The 6,351-nt window shown below is 32.8% G+C and overlaps 1 long non-coding RNA gene across 2 annotated transcripts in view; it reads left to right on the plus strand.

The window, feature by feature from the left end:
* LOC120592944 (uncharacterized) overlaps positions 1–4,493 on the plus strand; it is a 30,022-nt gene extending 25,529 nt beyond the window's left edge. For both annotated transcript variants that reach the window (XR_005650250.1, XR_005650249.1), the window contains 2 exons: positions 284–592; positions 3,971–4,493. This is a non-coding gene — a long non-coding RNA (uncharacterized LOC120592944). The remainder of the gene's footprint in view (positions 1–283; positions 593–3,970) is intronic.
* Positions 4,494–6,351: the final 1,858 nt, after the last annotated feature.

Raw genomic sequence — 6,351 nt, forward strand, 5'->3', positions numbered from 1 at the left:
TTTAAAATGGGAAAATAAAGAACCTTAAAAAAAAAAAAAGCCTGAAATGAAGATAAACTTGTGCTGCGCTCCAAGTGCCTTGCTTCTTTGTGAAACAATAGCCAGTACATTCATTAGGATACAAATGAGATAAAAATTATAAATATAGAAAGTTAGATCTTATAGAGACCGAAAGAAGAGAAAACAGTAAATTAATATTCTCTGAATTAACTTGAAAAATAACAATAATGTATTTAAATCATCAGTGACTCTTTCTTTCTTTATTTTATTTTTTATTTTTCAGGATGCCACCCTGAAAGTTTTTTCTTCAGGAAAGTAGAGTTCTCTTTGAGAGTTCTAGCCTGTGAACTCAGTGTGTAAATGTGGTCATCAAGCAAGACTGAACTGCCAAGAGGGAAGATTTTGAATGTTTCGCTTTTTAAAACTCTTCACAGCATTCCTTCTTCCAGTGGTACTTAAAGTTTTCCCTTTTTCCCAGAACTGTTGAAAATGGCTCCAAAGCAACACTGCAGTAGCTAAACCAGTTGTACTACAAAGTTGTTGAGATGGCATTTCATCAGAATCCTTTGTAAAAATTAGATTTTAAGTAGGGGTGAGTGTCCTTTTGGGAGAGGGACAAGGGGGAGTGGAAGAAGAAGGGGAGGGGATAGAGCAGTTTGTATATGTATATATACTCTGTTTGAAGGCCTCTGTGTCTTGGCTTCTCACTATGTTAAATCCCTATTATAAAACTTATCTTCACAAAGCCTATTATAGTATTCTGAGAACAAATTGGACCATGAATAACTTAGTTGGAAGTGTAGATTATTTTCTACTCAGGGAAAGTTAGAAATGACAACGGCTTAACTAAAAGAATAGTGATTAATCTTAAATAGATGAATTTCAAAGTTTCACTCTTGATAAAGAGTACCTTTGATATTTCCTCTCTTCAGACTCATGTTTCCACTTTCTTTGTATTAAGAATTGTCCTAGTGATTACACTGTCCACCTAATACAGCATGGCTCTAACTACAGATCATTGCCTTTTAGGTTGTTAATCTGTCTGAGGGTGACCAGAACGACACTCTACTTTTCAGTAGTTAAATATATGGTTTTAAAGTGGTACCTGTGCTTAGACATCAAACTCACTGTTAGGAATGGTATCTTTCATAAATGAGATAAAATTAGATAAAATTATTATTTTAAAAAAATCTTAAATTTGTTTAATGCTCTATAGCTTCCAAAACACTTCTCAGTTCATAATTTTATGTGATCCTTAGAATAATGTTATGAAATAAACAAATATCATTAATCCCATTTTACCAGTGAGGAAGCTGAGAGTGATTTGCACACTGCGAACTGGCTGATAGATGGAAGAACTGGGATACCAACTCAAATTTTATAGCTTCTCTATCAAGTGATTAACCTATAGCAATAGGCTTTTAAATTATTTTTGGGTTCTACATTCCTGAAAATGAAGATTTTGTATTAAAGAGCAGTCTTTATATTTCACAGATAAAAAAGTTAAAAGACACGATTGAAAAAACTTCTATTCACTTAAAAGTGAATTTTGCCAACTATTCTTTTCCTTTTGTATACATATTTTAATGGTCTTTCAGAGTTGAAGGTCTTAATTTCTAAAAGTCAAACATAGACCATCCTTGTAAATTAAATAACTACCTGGAATTTTTAAATATACATGAAAACTACAGATCATATGCTTCAGAATAAAATGTAACATAATAACTAAACCTTTAGAAGCATGCTCTGCATATTAAATAATTATTTGAGAGCGTGCAATTGATTAAGTTCTAGAGTGCTGTAGGTGAAGTTTCCCTTCTAGTGTTCCGCCCCGCCCCCCAGCTTTATTGAGGTATAATTGACAAATAAAATAGCGAGATATTTAGAGTGTATGTCATGATGATTTGATACAGGTATATGTTGTGAAAGGGTTCCTCCCATCTAGTTAATTAACACATCCATCACCTCGCATGTTTACCTTTTTGTGTGTGTGAGAACATTTAAGTTCTCTCTTAACAAATTTCAATTATTCAACTACGGTCACCACTTAGATCCTCAGAAGTTACTTATCTTAAAGCTGAAAGTTTGTACCCTTTTACTAAACTCTCCTTCATTTCCTCACTCCCCAGCCCCTGTTCTTCTTGTTTTTATAGGCTGGCATCTTTTAACATCTCAGCAAGTCTGGAAAAATAAGATTACTCCCCATGTTAAAAAAAAAAAAAGTTTGTAAAATATTCTAGAAATAATAAGTAAAAGATTTAGTTAACTTGACATTGATGTAACCTATGTAAACATAGGTTAAGAAATCAGAAGTCAAAAAATGCAAATGGTAACACCATATGATTCTTCTTAGGTTTTTAATGATATAGTTTTAATTATGTAATAGGCAGTATGGATGTCAGTGTAGAAATCCTAATTTTTTTTGTTTCTTAATTGAATACAATTAAATTAGTCATTTTATATATACTTAAATTAAGGCTTTTGCTCCTGAATTATGTTGGCAGCCAGACAAATCCAGTCAAGCTTTTTAGGATTAAAAAAATGAAAGAATTCAGTAAAGAAAAATGAGCTGTTCTGGTTGCATGTTGCATCTGTAATGTTGTGTCAGTAATGACATATATAACCTTTCTTGTGCTAAGGTTTTTCAATTACAACATAATATTAGACTGAGGATTGTTCATTTTGATTTGGGTATAAATGCTCAAGCCCTAATTTTCAAACTTCTAGTGTCTACTGATTTGCAAATTAAGAAATGAAAATATAAGGACTTATATTAACATTGATATGTTTGTTTAGATGCTCTTTGAAATTTTTAAGTTTCTTTTTATATTACCAACTTCATTCATTTTTTTAAAGATGCCTTTAACAGCCATCACTGCCCAAACAGGTTTTTTCCTTCCTTCCTTCTTTCCTTCCTTCCTGCCTGCCTGCCTGCCTGCTCCTTTTTTCTTTCTTCTTTTCTTCTCTTCCCTTCCCCCTCTCTTTTCATTCCCTCTTTTTCTACCTCTCTCTTTCCTGTGTTACTCATGAGTTTCTAGGTAGTTTACTTTTAAAATGTAGAACAGCTAAAATTAAGGGGCTTATCTAATGCAATATATCATTCAAAACTGATTTGTACACAACAAAACTCTCATTTCAGTTAAACTTATAACAAGTCAGAGAACCTTTATGTATAATATCAAGACTTCTCTGACAAACAAAATCCAATCCTGAGGGATCAACTTTTCGCGTTGTAGATTCTGGCAAGTTCCTTCTTGCTATCTTTATAGTTTTTATAAGTCATTTAAGCTATTGATTAGTTTTCATGTTGCAAAAGAAGATGAAAAAGGAGAAGGAGGAGAAATTATTTTTAAAATCTGGAAAGAAATATTGTTAAATTACTACTTATAATTTATATGTAAGTACATACAAGCATCATGCTAGCATTGGAAAGTATAAATAAAGATCAGTGATTCCTCATTTTCCTTCTAAGTCATCCCTGCCCAATAAACTATGGTATAAAAGATATGTTTTCTTTCATCTTCTCCCTCTCTCTCTCCCTCTCTCCCTCTCTCCCTCTTCCTCTGCCCCTCCCTTTCCTGAAGCTGTTATCAATCTGGACAGATTAATATAATTTTGGCAAAAATAAGATTTTATTTTAAAAGGTACAAGAATTTTTCTTAGTGAAATTTTTAAGGAAGTCAACCAGGCATAAAAAATATTTTGTATTCTGCAAAGAAAAGTGTATATCCATGTCTGTTTAAAAAGTCACAATGCAGCCAACTATTTAGGTATTAGTTTCTACAATGCCATATTTCTTTTCTATCTCTCAATATTGTGAATATAGCTAACATATTTGAGTGCTAATGAATACAATTCACGATTATGGGACTTAATTTACTAAAGAAATCAAGAGTTGTCCTATTTGTGTTGAGTATGATTGGGTGCCTACTGTCCATTGAATGAGCATAATTGATTACCTCTATAACAGGTATGAGGCATTCCTCCAAGTTATACAAAGAGGAAAAGACTAAATCCCTGCCATCATGGAATTTTGTGCGAGGTCTTGGAAGGAAGTAGGGATTAGAATTAAAAATACAAAAAAGGCTCAAGATTTGGGCCCAGCTCTGCAGGTAAGAGAAATTAACATATATACAAGAGTCTCTTAAAAATAAGCTATGGTAAAAGTATGAACAGTTATGAAAATATGGCATAGCCTGGAAAACCTTGTCGGAGAAAATGGAGCATAAGGAATGGATAGGACTGTGATAGACAGATATAGGACTGTATTCTAGGTGGAGGGTAAAGGTAGAGAGGTCAGATTTACAGTGTACCATAGAAAATTATTTAATGGATTTTTAAGTTTCTAGAATAACACAAAATGAGGCCTAATATTGTTGATTTTAATAGGCCGTTTTATAGCTTTCTTCATTCAGGAAATGCTATCATCATAAATGCCATGAAAACATTTTACTAGTAATAAAAACATTTAAAGAGAGTTAAAATTCAGTGAAGTGAAGTAAGTGTGAGAAATCTAGTGTTTCCTGGATCTGGGTGCCTCTGTGTTCCTCAGTATCCTCATCTGGATATATATTTCTCATATTTGTGAAATAACATTTCAAATATTAAAATGAAGACTCATGGAAAATCAGTCATTCTTTTTAAAGATATTTCATGGGTCACTTCTTATGCATCATTTGTTCTCAGCGTTCCATTATAGAGTTACAAAGACTGCATCTTAAAAATGTAATTTTAAGTGAATGACTCTTTAGCTTAGGAGAAGGAAAATATCATTTTAAAATTCTGCCATTCAGAAGTCCTACATTTATGCTTATGCGAGTGAATGAAAGTTTAGAAATATATTTAAATATTTTTAAAAGCCCACAGAGATATCTTGAAATTAGGAAGTATCAGCCAATTGTACGAACAACCTCAGAAGAGTTGATAAAAAGATACTAAAAGGTAAAGAAGCAGGGAATAAGGGCACACAAAATACATCCTAACAACATCAGAGTCATTCTGTAACAGTGAAATAGTAAGGTCATGCAAATGTTTTTGGTGATGTAAAGCACTAGAGTCTAGGAATAGAAAGTTCATCATAAATATCAATCTTCCTAATAGGAAACCTCAAGTTAAGTGGTAACTAAATCCTAGATATAAAGCTTAGAAATCCAGGCCCAAGGAATATCTTACAGGGGAAATGGGTTGAGATGTATTGAATAACTAATTAGAATGAAATATGAGCAAATAATGTGGATGGATGCAAGTGTTTGTAAGGGTAAAAGAAACACTCATTCTTATCTGTGGCTGGTTAAGCACATTGGATAAAGCACTGGTTAATTGCCTAGAGCCATATATTTAATGTCAATTTAACTTTGTTCTACTACATAGCCTCAAACTATAGCCCTTCCCTAATAGAAGTCATTCAATTATAGGCTCCTTTCAGTCAGTAAACAAAACTTGAGTGCTCATAGGGAATATGTAGGTACTATTGAAAGAGAAAGGTGTTAAAATTAAAAGGAAAAAGTGTCATACCTCTTGCCCTCAAAAATACAAACAATATTCTTATTTAAGGCTCCTCCTAAAGTAAATTATTGACATTGCTTTCAGTACCCACTTAAGGACAACTTGTTTATAAAACTTTTTCTTTATAACTCCTGCAGTTGTTCATCAGATATTCCCAGTACCATAGTTCTAAACTTGACTATGGCAGTGCAAACAATACAGAAGTTTATAGAAGCAGAGTGAAAGGGATGTGTAGAATGAGAATGAAAGTGCTCTTTATCGCTTCTGCAGAAAGTATATGCCCTTCCAGATTTCAGATATAAAAAAAGATGTATATATGGATAGAAAAATAGGTAGCTAGATGATGATAGATAGATGATAGAAAGATGATTGATAGGTAGATAGGTAGAGAGACAGACAGACAGACAGATAGTCAGATGATAGATAGATAATAGTTAAGAACATAGACTCTGGATCTAGACAGTCAAGGTTTGAGTCCCAGCCTCTGCTATTTACTACACGCATGAACAGTTTTCTCATCTGTAAAAGTGGGGATGACAACAGTACTACCTATTGGATTATTGTAAGGATTACATGAGGTTATATGTGAACTGCTTAGAGCAGTGCTTGGCACAAAGTAAGCATTTTATAAGGGTTAGCAACTCTTAGTACTGTGAATATACATTAATACCAAGTTTTTTAAAAACAAAACCAATTTTACTATGTATTTTTTTCACTTCTTAATACGTTTGGGAGAATGTACTTATATCCCAAATCTATTTCTCTCCTTGTAACTGCTGTATACTATCCCACAATAGAGTTGGGTCAGAATTTCTTTAAATTTCTTTTTCATTTTCCTGTTGATGG

This window comes from Pteropus medius, unplaced genomic scaffold (assembly GCF_902729225.1).
Source record: "Pteropus medius unplaced genomic scaffold, Ma_sr-lr_union100, whole genome shotgun sequence".
NCBI classification, from domain to species: domain Eukaryota; kingdom Metazoa; phylum Chordata; class Mammalia; order Chiroptera; family Pteropodidae; genus Pteropus; species Pteropus medius.